The sequence below is a fragment of the Eumetopias jubatus genome, unplaced genomic scaffold (genome assembly GCF_037043125.1).
Source record: "Eumetopias jubatus isolate StellerSeaLion01/CBP00866 unplaced genomic scaffold, mEumJub1_p1.0 scaffold_9, whole genome shotgun sequence".
Classification (NCBI taxonomy): domain Eukaryota; kingdom Metazoa; phylum Chordata; class Mammalia; order Carnivora; family Otariidae; genus Eumetopias; species Eumetopias jubatus.
Window position 1 is genome coordinate 28654778 of NW_028274815.1, and position 21158 is coordinate 28675935.

The following is a 21158-nucleotide window of genomic DNA, read 5'->3' on the forward strand; positions in this document are numbered from 1 at the left end:
AAGTGTATGCTATCATTGCCATGCTCCATCTTTTTTTTTTTTTTTTTTTTTTTTTGAGTGAGGAGGCGTGTGGACCTGTCAATTAAGTAGGGTGAAAATAAAAACCACCACCATTATATCCTTTAGGCTTTAGGCTCTGCCATTGCCATTCTGCTCTTCTACCTGGGACACAGCATTGCTTTTAATTTGCTAACCTGCTTGGAAGCGAGCAGTTTCAGAGGCTTTTACTTGAAATTTCCTACAATTATTGCAGTCCTTCACAGGTTAGGTTGCAAGTTTAGGAGACCTGTCAACCAAGTATATGCATCCTGATTATGCATTAATGGACTGAGAAATGTCAGAGGTGAGGGCTCTGTAGAATCATTGGGTCCACAATGAGATGACTAAAGGCCAAGGCCAGTATTCCATCTATCATGCATCCTAACTAGGGGTCTGTGATGACATTGTGGATTCCCTAGTATATTGTAAGCCCAGACTCTGTAACAGGCTTCAAATTATAAAAATGGGCCCTGGCAAATTTCTTTAGGTCCCTTTGAGGAAAGATTATGAAATTTGGTATTATGTATAGTTGCTTTGTGTTATAGAGTATTCCTCAAGAGGATGCAGTCTTTTCTGGAATAGGCTCCCTTGAAATTGGTATATGGTTATGATTTTGTGCTGTGGTTGCTGACATCAGCTTTCTGATCACATGTTTTTAAGTTTTTGTGTTGTATGTGTGTTGTTGTTTTTATTGTACAAGGCAGGAAACCATGGTCCAGCAGCTTACAGGATCTGAACGCTGCCCAGAACTGTATGAGCTTGGAAGAATTTGCTTCTTCAGTTAGTCTTCAGATGAGATTGAAGCCCTGGTTCACACTTTGATAGCAGCTGTGTGAGAAACTAAAGATGATCCAACTAAGTTGTAGCTAGACTGACTCACAGAAACTTCTAGTACCAATTGTCTTAATTTGGGCTCCCCCAGAAGCTGATGCCTAGAAAATGATGCAAGTGTCAGTAGTTTATTTGTGAGATATTTCAGGAAATACAAGTAATGAAGTGGACACTGAGATAGGGAGGGGAATGAGCCAATGAAGGATACACTACCAAACAATCATCATGGGCAACTGGAGCTTAAACTACACGAGGAAATCTCAAAGTCATTGTCCCTAATGGGTGAGGGAGTTGGGGTATTTATATACCAACTCAGATCAATTTTTGGTAGAGAGCTGATTTGATGAGCCATTACTTCTACTGTGACAGCAGGCTGTGGTGCAACAATTTAAGCTTCCACAGAGACTCACCTTGAGGCAAAGAGATTCAGACAATAGGCATTGAAAGTATGCAGTAGTCCACCAAAATGATGAGGTAGGGAGGACACTGACTGAGCAATGGTAGCATCTGCTACACTATCCTCTGCCTTTCTCCACAAATAATGTCATATTAAGATAATTCTTTAGGGAAAATTAAAAACTATACCCTCAACTGTACACTAGAATATATGATAATATTTCTGGGACTTTCCTGTTATCAGTCTAGTGGAAAGCTATGGGTTAATAACCAAATTCTTAACAAAGTTTTTTTTTTTTCTTCAATCAAGAACTTTCTAAAAATTATTCTTTATGACCAGATAAGAATATTTTCTATTATAATCTTTAAAGTTATAATTATTTTATTTAATTTTAAATATCCTGGAATTGTGTCTTGTTTACCTTCAAACTGTTGACAGGATACTGAACATTCATATGAAAAATGAAAATTAAGGTCATGGTTTGGATATATGACAGCTCACAGTATCTTGCTCTGTGACAAAAAAGTAGATCTAATCCTGGCTTTCACAATAATTTGTATACTGTTATTTTATTCTCACATAAAGATACTTTGTGCTTAAACTAAATAGTCCATTCCTAACACTCAAAGATTTTACACTAAATATAGCTAAAACATATTAAAATGCCTATATATAAGTAAAAAACTAGGGGTGCCTGGGTGGCTCAGTCGTTAAGTGTCTGCCTTTGGCTCAGGTCATAATCCCAGGGTCCTGGGATGGAGCCCTAGGTCAGGCTCCCTGCTCTGCGGGAAGCCTGCTTCTCCTTCTCCCACTCCCCCTGCTTGTGTTCCCTCTCTCGCTGTGTCTCTCTCTGTCAAATAAATAAAATCTTTAAAAAACAAACAAACAAACAAAAATATTAGGATGTGAAATGTTTTTTAAATCACATCATAATCACCAATTAAAATATAAATTTATATAAGAACTCAATAAGTCAAAGTTTATAATGTAATTTCTAGGCTAACCATATAATAACAATAAAGAAAATGAGTAACTGTCAAGCAAAGACAGGAAAAAAATGGGGTAATGAAACTTAATCAACATAAAAGAAAAGAAAGAAAAAATAATGTAGTTCAGTAAGTTATAAAATGGTAGATTTAAACCCAATACAATGGTAGTTGCCAAATGCAAATGAGCTAATCAATTAAAGAGGGATTTAAATTTAAATGAAATCTAACTATATTATGCATATAGGAGATACACTTAAAATAGAAAGATACAGAAAAGTTACATAACACAAAAAGTCAATATGTACCACTAACCAAAAGAAATCTGGTTTAGTTCCATCCATACATTTATATCAAGTTAAGTAGACTTTATTCAAAAGACATTAGTATTAATAAGGAAAGATGTTTAAAAATAATAAAAGGTTAATTTCCCTAGGGGGTTATAATTCTAAATTTGTACAGACCTAATAGCAGAGTCTCAAAGAAACAAAAATAGAATCACAGGAAGAAATGGACAATAATTGGGGTAGGAGAGTTGATATGGCTCTCTCACAACTGATTAAACAAGTAGAAAAAAGTAAAAATAAAAAATATAGAAAATTTGGAAAACAATATTAATAAAATTGACCTAATGGAAATATATAAAACACTGCTCAATACAATTACATAAACATTCAAGTGCACATGGGTTATTTAACAAATCTGACCATATTTGAGTAAATCTCATCAGTCTTCAAAACATTAAAATCAGAGAAGGTAGATCTTCCTACCACAATAAAATTAAGCTAGAAATCAATAACAAAAAATGACTAGAAAATTCCCATGTATTTGAAAATTTGGAAATACACTCCAACATAACCCATAATCAATGAAGAAGTCATGTGGATATTAGACAATAAACTGAACGATTATGAAGATAAGCTCCATGAAGAGAAAGGTCTTTCTATACACTGAAGCCTGATCATTGAGCATATACTGTTGAGCATCTAGTAGATGCTCAGCAAATACTTCCTCAGCAAATGAATCCCACAGTAACTGAATATAGTTTCTTTGATGATAGCACCTACTGGGGATGAACGATTTAAATCTGTGCAAAAAACCCCTCAATAACAGGTAAAGATTCTTGAAAAAGATACTACACGTAGAGCTCAGAATTCAGGTTTCCTATTTTGTAGCAGCAGTAGAAAGAGGAGGAGAAGAAGGAATGGGGGGAGGAGGAGGAAGACTGGAGGAGGGCAGTTGAAAAAAACAGGTGCTATTTTTCATAATTAAAACTGAGACTCCTACCTGCATTACTTACAGTGTTCACAGAGCGATGCCAAATACAGTCAAGTTTGGGAGAAGAATGGGTTAGCTTACCTTATCTAGGCTGTCAGTACCATCTTTATAGAAATCAACTTGTTACTTATTAGAATATGGACTATTTTTTTGTGTTAAGTTTATATATGCTGGTCTAGAAGTTCTTCAGAATCATAAAATGACTATTACTAATTATAGAATCATTTTCAGAATCCATAGCTTCTCATTCCAGAAAAGAAATTCTAGTAAACATTACCAATTAAAGATTCAACTGTCATTATTTGACCTAAATTCATCAGTTGTAGTGATATTAGCATGAAAGTTTGCAACATTTTTATGAAACATTAATAATCTGTGACTGTAAAAGTGGGGCTGGGAGATAAATGCCAATATTCTTCCATTTCACTTGTGAAACTGCTTTACAGGTTTCAATTAGATCCTTCTTTTTACTCCCGAGAGAAGCTAACGGATGTATTGCATTAATTATGGTTGTTGGAGACAGGCTCAGGGAAGCCAACATTATAAAATAATAATCACTGCAGTTTTGCAGGCTCTAGGTTTTCTCTCTTTCCATGTGCTTGCAGAGTTGAAATGTGGCTTTACAAACAAGGGCTTCAGAGGAAGTGTAAGACTATCACCAAAGGCTCTGTAGAGCAGGAGAAAGGGAGGAGGTGAGGCCATTGGACATTATCTGCTTTTAAATATATGATTGGATATGGTTTATGATATTTAAGATTTAACATTCTTTAACCTATTGAATACCATATAATGTGTATTTATGGCTCTATGAAATTTAGCTTTCTAGGTGCCTGGGTGACTTAGTAGGTTAAGCATTTGACTCTTGATTTCAGCTCAGGTCATGTGATCGCAGGGTTGTGGGCTTGAGACCCACATGGGGCTCTGCACAGAGTCTGCTGGAGATTCTCTCTCTTCCTCTCCCTCTGCCCCTCCTCCCCACTCACACACTCTCTCTAAATAAATAAAACCATTTAAAAATAATAATTTAGTTTTGTTTACATATATACACACATGCATAAATAAAGTGGGAAAGAGCTACCACTGAATATATATATATATGTGTGTGTGTGTGTGTATATATATACCCACCCACACACACACACATATATATATATATGTTGCATTTGTATGTGTTTCTACACATGTGTGTTTATGTATGTGTGGGGGGGTTGGCATGTGGGTAGAGAGAGAAAGGGATGGAACTTTTCACTATCAGCACAGAGCACTGTCCCAAATCACAATGCAGCTATTTAAAAAATAGAATCCATTGGCATGGTCATTTTAGATTTCGTTTAATTTATTTTAAACCAAAAATGAATCGAATGGCTCCCCTGAAAAATACACCGTGTCAATAATGTACCTTTTGACTAAGGCAATCACCAGTGTAAACTTGCACATTATTTTAAAAGCTACAGTCTCTAAAAGAGAAAAGCCAGGGATAAGAATCTTATCTCTATATAAGGGTAGCATTTTGAAGAGGGCTGTCACAACACTTTCTAAATTTAAAGAAAATTTAAATTTACTAGAAATTCCTATATGTTAGGGTATTTTCTAAAAGCATGATTAAATTTAAAAATGGAATTTATTAAGTGATCCAGATCCATTTAGGTTACTAAGGTTATAAATGAAAAGTACTTGTGTGCAGAGGTAACAGGCACTGGGCTGATTTTATATGTTCAAAAGGAAAGATTTTATTTTTGATGAAATAAAATTTTAAAAAATATGGGCAGTTAATTAAAAGTCATAAAATGCAGGAGACAGATTAAGTAGTATTAAATTTAATTTAATAATTCAAGGCAATGTTTTCTAAATACTAAACTTATAGAATAAATCATATTTATAGACTGAATAAATTAAGAAATAAGTGGCTGAAATAGGTTTAATTAAAATTAGTGCATTTTCTAAACTGGCAAACCAGATAGCTTGGTGGGCTAACATATCAGAGGTTGGCAGTTATTTCAGCCAAAATAGTGAAAGCAGATGGGCATCTAGGAATGACCTCAACAGACTTTAGATTTTTATGGTCTTATACTGGGTCACAGAAATTACCACGTTATCTTTTTTTTGAGAATTATCACATGATGAATATTTATGTAGACTAAATATTAATTGAATAACATTCTAATTATGAGAATCTGGTGAGTTATCGCCTTCCCTTTCACCTCATTTTCCTTACTTTAAAATAGGGATAATAAAAAATCAAAATAAAACAGGGACAATAATAAGATCTCCTAGGATTTTTCAAAGGTTAAATTAATATACGAAATAGAACACTATCAGACACATACTAAGCTTTCAATAAATGAAAGGTAGTGCATTTTTTAAAATTACCTTTGCTTAGACACTCATGGTATATAACCCACTCTGAAGATGTTTTAGATGCAGAGCACAGTTTAAGTCACAAAATTCTGCAAATTTTAGTTTTCATTTCATGGTGTTTGGGTTTCTAACAGCTTCGCAAGCAGTTATAGATTACAACTAAGAAGATCATGCCAACCTAATAGAAGAGGCAACTGAACTAGGGCTCTATTTTTCTCTCCTTTAGCCATTTTATCTATATGAAAATTATCCTCTTCAGAATCTCTCAGAAAAGCTTTTCCACTGTTGGAACACTTTTAATAAATGGGATCTGGGCTAGGGAAGAAAATTACCAAGAGACTTCAAAGAAAATTTACTTCAGAAAGAATATAGCATTTTAGATGACAGGGCACCTTACAGGGAGTTTGGATATGGAAGAGAATTGGTCAGGAAATAAAAAGGTAGGTTTTATACACACACACACACACACACACACACACACCACACACACACACACACACACACACATATATACATATATAAAATTCAGGGACTAAAAATGAAATCTGTAATTGGAAAAGGTCTACAAGATCATGACGCCTTTTGAATTGCAAACACCAGGTTAAGAACTTAGAAGAAAGATATTTTGGCAAGTGCTCAGAGAGCAAATGATCTAATGCCTTCTATTCGTTCCCATCTATCAGAGGGCTCAATGCACACCGCTTGTGTCATCTGATAGAAGATTTTTGGTCCATTGGCCTTAGTGCTGACCTTTTACTCTCTTAAAACCAACGAATCCCACATACTGGTGTAGCAAAATGGGGTAACTTCCTTTAGAATTAGGTCTGATTTCAATTATTTCATTTAATACTTTGTGTTTTAATTTTTTTGGTGGGATGGGGAGAGGAGAAAGTGGGAAGGAGATGGTATAACATTGCACAAAGACAAAGGACGTCAAGTCACAGCCAGGTTCAATTCTTGCCAGCGATACATGCTGTGCAATTTTGGGGGCATAATCTTTAATGGAAAGGACAGTTACTAATTTTGTTATTTAATCCATAGCACCCACCACATAGTGTGTATAAAACAAGTACTCAAAGAATGCTTATTGAAAAGGTGATTTGTATAGCAAGTGTTTTTTCTTTTTCTAACCTCATATTTTCTTTCCTATTCTGTAAAATGGTAATAATAGTACTTTTTTTTAGTTTGTGGGAATTAGCAAATGAATAGGAAATGAACTAGGGAAAGCACCTAACACATGGTAAACTTCCCTCCATCGACGGTAGTTCTGATTGTCTCTATTAAAAATATTCAACTGCACAAGATTTTGGTTTTCTTTTTGGTACATACAGAGCTATTACTACTTTAAACATTAAGTCTGCCAAGAATTCATACCGTTTGAGTATTATTTTCTTCATGCACAAAGTTGAGTCAATTATTTAGATATCCATTGGAAATAAATATTTTTCATAACTAGGTAACAGTTTTAGGTGAGCATTTTTACAGGTTAAATTGATTTGCAACAGTTCTGATCTATATTAATTATGAAAATCTACATTAAGAGAGGAAGAAATTATATGCCAGGCAATAACTTTGTTTCATTTTCCTGACTTTCTTCCTCAAAGACTGTAGGATTCTAAGAAGGAAATGCTAAACACAGTAACATATAGGGTGGTGAAATTGCCTGATAAAAAGTTGTTTTTCTTCCTATCAGGACATTGTTTGTTTTTTCCCCCCAGATTTCCATCCACAGAAAGTCATCTAAACTGCCCATTCTTTATAATATTTTCATACTAATTTAACTGAAATACTCACTAGATTTAATAAAATTTAATATGAAACTACAATCAAGCACTGGATTCCTTCCTAGTCCATCTTTTCAATTGTCAATATGGCCTCTAAGTGTCTTTGTGTACTAAATTAGGAAAAGACAGGCAACTCTAAAGTCTCCTTGTAAGGATTTTCTTTATGTATTATATAAAGTGCAATTTGTAAGTAAGCTGCCCTGTGTTTCTTTCACCTACAGTACTTTCAGCCAGCAAAAACACTGCAAGACCGTAACTTGACCTAATACCCTTTGACTACCCAGTATGGGATGATGCTTTTAACCCCATATCAACACTAGCTCCCTGCTGACTCTAATTTCAATGATAGCAATATTGCTTTAAAGAAAAAAAAGGACCACCTGAGACCTTCTACACTTATTCTTACATTAGATAATCCTGAATTGGTTCACAGGCCTTTGGTGGAGGTGAAAGCAAGAGATAGAGTTTTTACTTATACTAAACTAGAAATACATTCAGAGGCAACCCTGCTGGTTTACTGGAAAAAAAAAACTTCCTTTCACTGATAATTTTGGATACCAGTAGAGGAATGGTGTGGCTTCTATTCTCTGGAAGCAGAAGTTTAGATAAGCATCCTTGGCCAAGAGAACTGCTCCTGGGGAGTCAAGTCTTTTCCACTATGCATGTTGGCATTATTCCTTTTACTGTCAACACATACCTACCTACCTTCCTTCCCCACATGGACTCTAAGGGCTTTGGACTTAACAGATCTTCTATCTTTCTAGCTTCAGTTACCTAAGAGACTGCCTTGAATCTTTTAAAATTCTGAGTCCACAAATCCTAGAGAAAAGAATTATTATTCTAAGAGAAAGGTTGGATCAGATGCCCTCCATTGGGTCCATCAATTTTGGCTAATGTAATCCGGTTATATAAAAGTGTGATACCTCTCATAGGAATAATATGGATGCGAGGGAGGAAGGATAAGATGCTAGAACAATGGGGGAGGTGAGCAAGTGGCCTTTGTGTGGCTTGTCATGTCTCATATATTGTCTTATTTTTATACCCGCTCCTCCAAATTAGACTTTTCCATATCCCTATGTATGGTAAACTAGTGTACTTTGGACTGCCAGGAAAGTACTATCCATTTCTTTGGCACCTCAACTTGACCTTTTTTGTTAAAGTCCTTTGTTGAGTCAAGAGAGTGATATCTGAGTCCTTAATCATTCAAATTTTTCTGCTGTATATTAAATTACAGATCCTATAAGGCATCCATCCAGTTCTTAAATACTGATATAATGACTTTCTGGTATTGATTCTCTGCACTCTGTTTCTCTGGATCTCATTTTACAATTGATCTTTAACTGACAACGTGATGTATTGAAGCTTTTTGTTTGTCTTCATATAATCTCTGTTCATCTCACTTTTCCCATTCTTTTGTAACCATAGTAGGAGAGATCATAGTCAACCATTCCAATAAACTATAAAGAAATACGTATGTGTGAAATATACCAGAAAGCTTTCACTAAAATATAGGCAAATGAGCTCTGTACCAAGTAAACAAACAAACAAACAAAAAAACCCAACAAAAACAAAAGAACCCAAAAAACTAGCATGTAGGTTGGAAACATGAAATTAAAGCTGTTCACTTGTTTTAAGATACTGGGATTTATCACTAATTAGGCTTGAGGTTCTTACACAATTCAGTATAGATTTTAAATATCTCCAATGTGCCTCTCTTAAAATATCAGGTTATTAAAATAGGAATCTATTGGATTAGAAAAAAATCAGTACAGTCTTTTCTTTCTAATCATAGATAACATGAACTTCACTTGGTAGCAATTATTCAATTAATTCAGCCAATATAATCAGTGTTGCTTTTTGAGTTTCAAAATAAATACAAACAAACAATACCCAAAACAAAAATTTTTCCCTAATAGAACAGTTTTTCCTTAGCTTGTTACAAACATACTGAAGGTGATAAACCACATGAGTCAATGAAATCTAATTTTTGGTGACTCATTTATCTTATTTTTTTTAAACTTTGGTTTCATTTTCTACTCTTCTATGCCTAAAAGTCAAAATTAACAAGATAAAGTTAATTCATGGTAAAAAAGATAAAAATATAATTGTTTTATCTCCTCTGTTCATTACTCATCAGGCAATATTATTTAAAGCTTATTTAAAAGAACAAAGTGTTATCCCTCTTTCTAGATGATAAGATATGGTCTCAGACAGAAGAATCTGAATGTTTATTACTCATAAAAACCACTTTAGAACAGGTTTTGTTACTCGATGACCCAATGTATAGCAGAGCTCTATTTAACAAAAAAGATTCATTAACATTTTCTGACTTACTGAATCTTATGGAATTTAAACTAATTTATTAAAAAAATTGTTTCCTTGATTTATAACTCTTCTGAAAATTAACTTCTTACTCAGAATCATATGGTGACACTAAATCAGACTATGGTCAGAAAAGGCAGAATGAATGTTCAAGGAAAAAAAAAACCTAAATTACAATAGATTCTGTAACAGAATACTGCTTTAAGTCAATAGGTGCTCAATACTCGATTTAATTAGTCAGTGGATTCTTTACCCATTGTTCCATCATGTGTGTTTATTTAATTATTTCTTTGTATACCCGTTTATTAAAATAATGGTTAATCTTTGAAAAAAAATCTCCCTGAATCTTGCTAGATATAACTTTTTAAAAAATACATATTTTTTTTCATTTTTCCCCTTAGTTTTATTGAGGTATAAGGGACAAATAAAAATTATATTTAGGTTGTTCAATGTGATGATTTTTTAAAGGTGTACAATGTTATGGTTCAATTTTTTATATATATTCTGTCATGACTGCCACAATCAAATTAATCAACACATTCATCACCTCTTACAGTTAACTTTTTTCATTTAAGATCTACTCTCTTAGCAAATTTCAAGTATACAGTGTAGTATTAACTATAATCACCGTGCTGTACATTAGATTCCCAGAACTTATTCATTTTATAACTGAAAGTTTGTACCCTTTGACCAACATCTCCCCATTAGGTACAGATTCAAGAGACAAGATCCATTATCAAAAGACCCAAACTGACAAAAGCCCCATGAAGACTAGGATTTTAGTTTCAATGTGTGTGCCTATAATCCCAAACAAAACTCCCAGGCAGCATTGCTCAACTCTCACTTAAAAAAGAGAATGCTTCTAACATTTTCCGGTAAACATTATATTTGCTGTGGGTTTTGGGAAGCTTCTCTTTATGTTAACATACATGTCTTCTTTTTTATTATTTTTTTATTGATAAGTATCCTTTAGTTATCTTTTTTTTTCAATTTAAATTTTAGTTAGTTAACATAGAGTGCAATATTGGTTTCCGGAGGAGAATTCGCTGATTCATCACTTGACATACAACCCGGTGCTCATTACAAGTGCCCTCTGTGATACTGATCACCCATCTAGTCAATCCCCACACTACCCCCCTCCATTAACCCTCAGTTTGTTCTCTACCCTTAATAGTCTTGTATGGTTTGTTTCCCTCTCTCCTTCCCCCCCCTTCCCATATGTTCATCCGTTTTCTTTCTTAAATTCCACATATAAGTGAGATCATATGGTATTTATCTTTCTCTGACTTACCTCATTTAGCATAATATGCTCTAGCTCCAACCACGTTGTTGTCAGGTGGCAGGATTTCATGTCTTCTTTTTTAATATATAAATCTCTCTTTCCTTTACACACCTTCTCCCACTGTGTCCTTCATTGAAGAGCTATCTTTACTTTTGATGTAATGACATTCATCAATTTTTTGTCCTATGATTTCTGACTTTGAAATTTTGTTCTTAAAGTACTCTTCTGCCTATAGATCATAAAAATATCCAATTTTGTTTTCTTCTACTATCATAGTTTATCTTTCACATTTAGATCATTAATCTATTTAGCCACTTTGTGTGTATGTGTGTTTAAATTCAATTAGCCAATGTATAGTACATCACTAGTTTTTGATATAATGTTCAATGATTCATTGGTTGTGTATAACACCCAGTGCTCATCACATCACGTGCCCTCCTAATTGCCCATCACCGAGTTACCCCATCCCCCCACCCACCTCCATTTAGCCACTTTTGAACGTACTGTTAAGTAGGCATCCACTTCCATTTTTCTCCTTGAAGTAGCTTATTTAACCCATTCTAGTAAATAATTTGTCTTATTCCTACTACATACGTAAGTTCCCAACTGCACTAACAAATTTAAAAACTTGAAAAATGTATAAATTCTAGAAAAATATATAGTGTCAAAATGTCCCGTTCCAAAACTTAATAAATTTTAAACAAAATTAAAAGAGTAGCAAAGATTTCCCCTTTAGACATAAACAAAACAAAAAAGCCAGGACTGAAAATTTTGAAGTGCATTTATACAAACTTTCAAATAATACTAAATTCCTGTGTTATACAAGTTGTTTCACAAAATAGAATAAGAGGTAAAGATGGCCAGTTCATTTTATGAAGCTAGTGTACTCTTTTTTTTTTTTTTAAGATTTTATTTATTTATTTGACAGAGAGAGTGAGAGAGCACAAGCAGGGGGAACAGTAGAGGGAGAGGGAGAAGCAGACTCCCCACCAAGCAGGGAGCCCGATGTGGGGCTCGATCCCAGGACCCTGGGATCATGACCTGAGCCGAAGGCAGACGCTTGACCATCTGAGCCACCCAGGAGCCCCAAAGCTAGTGTACTCTTGATTATCATAAAGGTAATGACAAAATAAGTGCATCCCTGTTTCACTTAGCAATATATATCTTAAAGTAAGGCATAAGCTTACTGAATTCTACCGTTTTATTTAATTACATGATTGTGTATGAACATAATGATGGTTCAGTATCAGAAAAATCTATCAATAATATTCAGCCTATTAAAAGAAATGATCTTTTGGTTATCTCTTTTAATTAAAAAAAATCAATAAATGAAAACTAGAAGAAAACTTCCTTAACTTGATAAAAATTGTACAGGAAAACCAATAGCAAACATTTTACTTGGCAGAGAAATTTTAGATATAGGTAGATTTTTTTAAGATCAGGAACAAAGCCATATGTCACATACCACTGGAAGTTCTGCCTCATGTTAAAAGAAGGAAAGAAAATTAGGAGTTGGAAGGGTTAGAAAAGAAAATATACAGTTGTCATTATATGCAGATGTTTAATCATCCACCTAAGGGAAAGCAAACAACAGAATCAGGGTACAAATTATAGAAAAAATAAGAGTCTTGTAAGTTGCCTGGATACACAATTAGCCTATGAGAGGCGGTAACATTTGTGTACACCAGAAATAACCAAATAAAGACAGGCAATTCTTTATGGCTCTCTCATATGTCTTGTGGACAAAGGCACTGACTGCCTTTGTTCCAGGCTATCTTTTAAAGGACGTTTGTATTTACGGGGCGCCTTGGGTGGCTCAGTTGATTAAGCAACTGCCTTCGGCTCAGGTCATGATCCCGGAGTCCTGGCATCGAGTCCCGCATCGAGTCCCGCATCGGGCTCCCGGTTCAGCGGGGAGCCTGCCTCTCCCTCTGACCCTCTCCCCCCCCATGCTGTCTCTCTCTCTCTCTCTCAAATAAATAAATAAAATCTTAAGAAAAAAGGACGTTTGTATTTAGGACAGGACAGAATTATTTATCTTCCATTATGAAAGGTGTGGGTTCTCTTTCTTCAGATTTCCTCCCTTGTACCAGCCCCCACTGTATGTATAGTCATCCTCTGGACATCTTCTCATTTCCCCATGGTAACTGGAGCTCAGAGAGCCAGTGCAAAAAACTATTTTGGCTACCATCATTGCTGTGAGTAATAAATTACTCTTTGTCTCTGAACCAAGAGGCATGTTTCTCCTGCCAGCAACCATGCAAGTGTGATAGGGGGCATCTGGGTGGTTCAGTTGGTTAAGCGTCTTCCTTCGGCTCAGGCCATGATCCTGGAGTCCCAGGATGGAGTCCCGCCCACATCTCATTGGGCTCCCTGCTCAGTGGGGAGTCTGCTTCTCTCTCTACCCTTCACCCCACTCTCTCTTGCTCTCTCTCTCAAATAAATAAATAAAATCTAAAAAAAAGTGTGATAGGCTAATTTGTTAGCTTGCAAATTGGGTAAAAATCTTAGACCTTTCACAGTTCTTGGCACCAACTAGAAAATTTAAAATAGGACACCACCACACTAACAATGAAAACTTTGGTTTATATAGTAATTTACTTTGAGTATAATGTGGGGAAAAAAAACCTAAAGAAATAATTAAGAATATAAAAGATCTTAATTTTTCAAGAGACATTACCTGTTTTTAGAAGAAAAAGTTTACTATTAGAAATGAGTCATTTATCCTGAGTGACTCATTGTCCTCCGATGACATTTCCAGTTTGAAACTTATAAACTTAACAAACTTTATCTGCAACTTATATAGAGAAATAGTTTTTGAATAGCTAAGTCAACCTTACATAAGTAAGAGTAAAGCAGTGGTATTTACCCTAAAAGAATTAATATTATAAAATGTAATTATACATATAATGGGCTACTGGCTCAGTAACGGGCTCAAATGAATGTACTTATACTTTTTTAAAAAATATTAGTGAATTTTTAAATTAATTTTTTGTATTTTTAGAATTATTTTGACAATGTAAACCGGTACTACTAAGTAGTCTTTTAGAATTATCTGGTGTGCAAATATATGTGTTATCTAATGAAACTTTAACCAGGGGAAAAAAATGCCCAGGCTATTCTGGCATCATTTCAAAAACATGGATCTGCTTCATTACACACATCAATCTAAAACTTGCACATAGAATTCCTTTCTGAAGTGAATCTGAACTTAAACTTACATTGGCTTATATATGTGTTTTTCACCAGTGATACAAATTCATCAGTAATGCTGATGCCAGGTTACTTTCATAATATAATATGAATAAAAATAAGCACATTTCTATAAAAAAGAAATAAAGGAATATGCAAATTATAATACACTGGCTCTGTTTTAAAAGCAGATCTTCCCATGAGTCTGTATTTAAGTTGAATTCGCTGTTCTGAAGGACAAACAGCTGATTTACTCCAAAGAGTGTCCTTTAAATCTCCAAGGTTAAGATGAAACTTAGTAAATTGATAGTGTAGAACCTAGTGAAAGATTAGAATATAAATAGGGGACCTCAAACTTTTTTGCTGACTTTGAGATTTAGAAATAATATTTGTCACATTATTAGAAAGCTATTGCTTTTCAGTGACAAATTGTTTTTCATGAGGGGCTATAATCATTAGACCACATTTTGGATTATATTGATTGTTCAAACATGAGATCTAGTCACAATCTTACTATATATTTTTCCTCCAGCCTTCCCTGCTAGATCACACAGTGCTTTATATATCTTTTTATTGGGGAGAACTGCAAGGAAAAGAAACAGTAGCATAGAAGAGTTGCTTTGTTTTAATGTACAAACGTAACGTTGCAAATTTAATTACATCACCATGGTCCTTTGATTTTATTTTAATGACCCATAAGACTTTATGACAAATGCACTATTTATTATATAGTTCATCAGTGGAAAAAGGAAAATTAACCCCTAAAAATTTAGGACTTGCTTGACAGTGACAGCTAGGCCTTGATGTTGTTAGGAGCTGAAGTAACCTACAGCAAGGCCACTATGATCTCCTGCTGGACGTAAATCATTTTACAGAATATCAGTTTCAGACAAGGTTACTCTGTAACTAGAATGAGGTAAGACAAAAACAAGAACAATTCATGATGTGGACTAAGAGAAAAACATCACTGTGCAAACCCTAAAATATCAACCATCCACCTATCCCAGTTTTAGCTTTACTCTTTAGTCTTCTCCCTTCCCAGTAAGATTTGTTTTTACTCATAGAACTATCCACAGTTCCCGAGAGCATCCAGTGACCATCCTGAGAGCAAAGCCACGCTTGTTTGAACCCTCTCCTAAAACACCTACTCACAGCCCAAATCTTGTAAGAAGTTCTTTCTAATATCCTCTTAATGAGACGCTCCATGTTTCTGCATAGTGTGCATTTTCCTCCCTGTACTGCATAATGAACCCAAGCCTTTTTAGTACTGTGTTCCTACATATCTTTTTTCTGGAAGATACTGTCAACCAGTTCATTGTAACCTTGCCTTATACCCTTAAAAAATCAAAACCAAAAACCCCAAAACAGAGAAACAACCACCAAATAACAGCAACAACTAAAACCTATCAAAGTATGTAATTAACCTGGTTATTAAGTCTCAATCAGTGTTGAGCGAATTGTTTCTAGCATACTTCAACATTCCATCTCACTAGGCATCTGGAAAGTGCAACTGAAAACAAAAAATTAATTCTGGCTACTGTCTGCAAAACCACTTTTTTAAAACTGTTTAAGAAAATCAAAAGGAGTCTCAAGATTAAAAAAAAGAAGATTGTTGGTATATTATCCTGTCTAGAAATTAGCTTATCAAAAACAGTATTTCCTAACCTCTATCTTGTAAATGATTCTCTATTAATTATCAATTAATACTGGTTCTTCACAAACTCTTCCAAAATAGATAAGGGGAGGAACACTTCCCAACTTATTTTTATGGTGTTAATATCACCTTGGTATCAAAACCAGACAAGGATATCATAATAACAAAATTATTTACTACTATCTTTTATGGAGATCCTCAAGAAAATACTAGCAAACCAAATCCAGAAACACACAAAAATAATTCTACACCATGACCAAGTGGTACATATGCCAGGAATGCAATATTTTTTTTTAAGATTTTATTTGTTTATTCGAGAGAGAGCATGATTTGGGGGGCAGGCAGAGGAGCAAAGCAAACTCCCTGCTGAGTGCATAGCCCCATGCAGGGCTCGATCCCAGGACCCTGGGATCATGACCTGAGCTGAAGGCAGATGCTTAACTGACTCAGCCACCCAGGTGCCCCAATGCAAGGTTATTTTAATATCCAAAAATCAACTGATGTTATACATCATGCGTATAGAAAAAAAAAAATCTCACGTGATCATCTCAACAGACAAAGAAGAAACATTTGATAAAATCCAAAATTCTTTCATGATAAAACACACTAAAAAATTAACAAAGAATACAAGGTACTTCTCCAACCTTATAAAGGGTACCTACTAAAATTCCACAGTTAACATTATACTTAATGGTGAAAGACTAAGATTAGGAACAAGACAAGAGTTTGCAGTCTTGCCACTTCTAGTCAACATTGCACATGAGATTCTAGCCAGGGCAACTAGGCAAGAAAAATAAATAAAAGTTCTCCAGATTGGAAAGTTAGAAATAAAAAATATCTCTATTTCCAGATGACTTGATTTTATATATAGAAAGGAATCCAACAAATAACTGTTAACACTAATAAATGATTTTGGCAAAGTTTCAGGATATAAGATCATTATACAAAAACCAATTGTGGGCACCTGGGTGGCTGTCTGTTAAGTGTCGGCCTTCAGCTCAGGTCATGATCCCAGGGTCCTGGGATCGAGTCTCGCACTGGGCTCCCTGTTCAGGGGGGAGTCTGCTTCTCCCTCTACCCTTCCCCCTTGCTTGTGATCTCATTCTCTCGCTCTCTCAAATAAATAAATAAATAACATCTTTTAAAAAACCAGTTGCACTTTATATACTTGCATTAAATCATTTAAAAATTAAATTTAGAAAACAATACCATTTATGATAGCATTAAAAAGAATGAAATACTCAGGTATAAATTTAACAAAACAAATGCAGAGCCTATACTCTGGAAACTACAAAATGTTGCTAAATAAATTAAGAAAGATCTAAATAAATGGGAAAAACATGCTATGTTCATGGGTTAAAAGGCTTAACATTGTTAAGTGGAAAAACTCTGCAAACTGATCTACAGAATCACTGAGGTCTCTATCAGAATTTCAGCTGACTTTTTTATATGAATTAATAGATGATTCTAAAATTTGTATAGAATACAAAGGACCCAGAATAGCCAAACAATCCTGAAAAAGAACAAAGTAGGATGAATCGAACTTCCTGATTTCAAAACTTACTTTAAAGCAACCGTAATGAAGACATTGCCGTACTTGCTCAAGAATAGACATATAGATCAATGGAATAAAATTGAGAGTCTGTATATAAATCCATATATCTATGGTCAAAGGATTTTTGACAATAGTGACAAAACCATTAACAGGAATAGTATTTTCTTTCTTTTTAAAAAAGATTTATTTATTCATTTTATATAGAGAGAGACAGTGTGCATGAGCAGAGGAGGGTAAGGGAGAGAGACACAGAGAAGCAGACACTCTACTGAGTGCAGAGTGGGAAGCAGAGCTTGATCCTAGGACCCTGAGATCATGACCTGAGCCAAAATCAAGAGTCAGAAGCTTAACTGACCGAGCCACCCAGGTGCTCCCAAGAATAGTATTTTTAGTAAATGCTACTGAGATAACCAGATAGCCATATGCAAAGGAATGAAATTGGACATTTATCTCATATCATATGCAAAAATTAACTCAAAATGGATAAAAGACCTAAATGTAAAAACTAAAACTATAAAACTCTTAGAAGAAGAAATCATAAGGATAAATCTTTATAACCTTGGATTTAGCAAAGAATCCTTAGATAAGATACTAAAGCTTGAGTAACAAAAGAAAAAAATGACTTAAAAATATATAAAGTGAGCATAAAAATTAAAAAAATTTGTTTACAAAGGACACCATCAAGAAAGTGAAAAGACACAAACTGGTGGTTACCAGATGGGAGGTGGGTGGGGGATGGGTGAAACAGGTGAAGGGAATTAAGAGTTACACTTATTGTGATGAGCACTGAGTAAAGCATAGAATGGTTGAATCACTATATTGTATACCTGAAACTAACATAAAATTGTATGTTAATTATACTGGAATTAAAAAAAAGGAAAGCTAACAGACGGCCCACAGATTGGGTGATAAGGGACTTGTATCTAGAAAATATAAAGAACTGTTACACTTCAACAACAAAAGGGCAAATAACCCAATTAAAAAAATTGGCAAATGATCTAAACGGTCATTTATTCAAGGAATTTATAAATTTATGTTTATATATGAATGATGTAAATATAATTATATAAACATAAATTTGGGCAAAAGAAGCCACAGAAAACTATGATATGATTCCATTTTTATACTCTACAAAAAAAACGAAAAACAAAAAACACTATCTTGCACTATGGTGATAAAAGTCAGCACAGTGGGTAACTTTGTTGGGGCAGAAACAGAAAGGCAGAACAGGAGAGCTTATCAGGGTGCTGGTAATTTCTTTTTTCTTGATGTTGGTCCTGTTACAGAAATGTTTATTTTATAAAAAATTCATTGAGCTATGCACTTATCGTAAGTGCACTGATCTGCATATGCACTTGCATTAATAAAGGCACTACAAATGGATGTCAATAGATGTAAAGAAGCTCTGTGAGTTAAATTAAACTTGAGAAACACCAACACATATAACTGTATTTTTCAATAGGGTGGTCTTTGATTATATGTGGTTTTCGTATTTTACATTTATATTATGCCACATTCTAGAAAGGATTGAAGCTGGGTTTAAGAGGCTAAACTTAAGTAGAGCAAGACACAGGTGAAAAAGAAGAAAAGTAGAGGTAGGAAGTAGAAGCCTATGATCACAGTTATGTGTATTTATAAGTTGTTTGCATTTCTTTCATCAGTCTTGTTTTCTTTTGCATGTCTCATTAACTATTTCTTTTATTCAGCTTGGTATATAGATAGGTAATAAGGAAAGTAAAGGGAATACTCATAATCTGTTCACTGTTAGAATTTTACCTATTTTATATTTATCCAAGTAAAATCCAAAGAATCTCCTCTGAGAGGGTCTGAGGGGGACAGTGGGTTAGTGTGAGTCTTTAGCAAGGAGAGAGGTTCTGAGAAGGTGTATCCTCCCCTACACGGGGGCAGCCCTTGCTGCCCTCCTTCCTCTGAGCTCCCACAGCCCTCGCCTTTACCTCCACTTTCGGTATTCATTAAACACGGTCTTGTTACATTAAAAAAAATTGTCTAGATTTCTGCCATTTCTCAGTATTTTATACTATCTTGAGTCTCATATACTATGTTATTAAAGAAAACTCCATCAAAACAGTGTTGGTATCTCAGACTGCTAAATATTAATTCCTTTCTTTCCAGGCAAATGTTCAGTTTCTGCTCTTATAACTTCAGAGCTGGGTCAGCCTGAAAAAGATTGAGTATAACTCTGTTTTCTCTGCACTAGGAGCAGGTCTCCAGCCACAGCCCCTCATCCCCTAAAAATGTATGCCTGTGCAAGATTCATCTCCACCCCTTTCTTGGTCAGGAGCACCTCTTAGCTGTTGAGTTAAACACTGTCTGCAGTGGTACTAAAACCACCAGAGACACTGACAGATGAGAGCCTCAGCAGCTTGGCAGCCCCAAGTCCCCTGACCTCACTTATTCCCAGCTGCAACTTCCGAAGCAGCACCATTTCCAGGGACGCAGACACAGCAGCCAAGTCATTGGGGCCGGGGCTGCCACGGGAGGGGGGCTGGCTCTGGGGCTGGAACTGGGACTATGTTTGGGAACCTCATCATTGGTTATGCCAGGAACCCTTTTCTGAAGCAACAGCTCTTCTATGCCATTCTGGGCTCTGCCCTCTCAGGGGTAGGGTCTCTTTTGCCTGATGGTGGCCCTTCTCATTCTCTTCCCCATGTGAAGGAGCCATTTCCACCCACCATAGGTCTTTCTGCAGTGTCTCAACTGCCCTGTATGTTCCTTTTCCTATGCCTCCCCAGGCAGTCTGGGAAAAGTGGTTGGCTCAGGATTTGACAGAGTAAAGACAAATAAATACTGTATTAATAAGGAAAAAAAAGATTAAGTATATGGTCAAGGCTTGTTTTCAGGTGACATCAATTATTCAAGTAAAAAATGAAAGAATGATAACAAGTGCTTTTATCACATGCCGCATGTCAGGAGAATTCTGCTGTCATTTTTCATGAAGGCGGATCGTCACTACTTTCAATCCTTATAGTTCTGTACATTTCTTTAATCTATCTGTAGATTTAACTACTCTAAGGTAGTGACTCTACAATATCAAATGAATAAATCCCTTTATTCTTGTTTGTTGTTAATAGTCTTAGGAGCCATGTTTCAATTCATTTCAGCTATGAGTCTTTTTCTCTTTTTATAAATCTGTGTTCAATCATATGCTAGGTACCCTGAATAGATATTTAAGACCTCTGCCTTTATATAACTTGCATTCTAGGGATACCTGAGTGGCTCAGTCAGTTAAACATCTGCCTTCGGCTAAGGTCATGATCCCAGGGTCCTGGGATCCAGCCCCGCGTCGGGCTCCTCGCTCCACGGGAAGCCTGCTTCTCCCTCTGACTGCCTCTCTCTCTCTCTGACAAATGAATAAATAAAGTCTTAAAAAAATAACTTGCATTCTCATTGAGCACCTATGGCACCTACAAAGAAACAATAAAATATGACAGGGTTCATTTCAGTCCATGCCCTACCAGT

At 35.2% G+C, this 21158-nt stretch overlaps 1 pseudogene; it reads left to right on the plus strand.

Annotated features, from left to right (window-relative positions):
* The first annotated feature begins 19933 nt into the window (after positions 1 to 19933).
* On the plus strand, positions 19934 to 20352 carry LOC114219581 (ATP synthase F(0) complex subunit C2, mitochondrial pseudogene; annotated as a pseudogene).
* Positions 20353 to 21158: the final 806 nt, after the last annotated feature.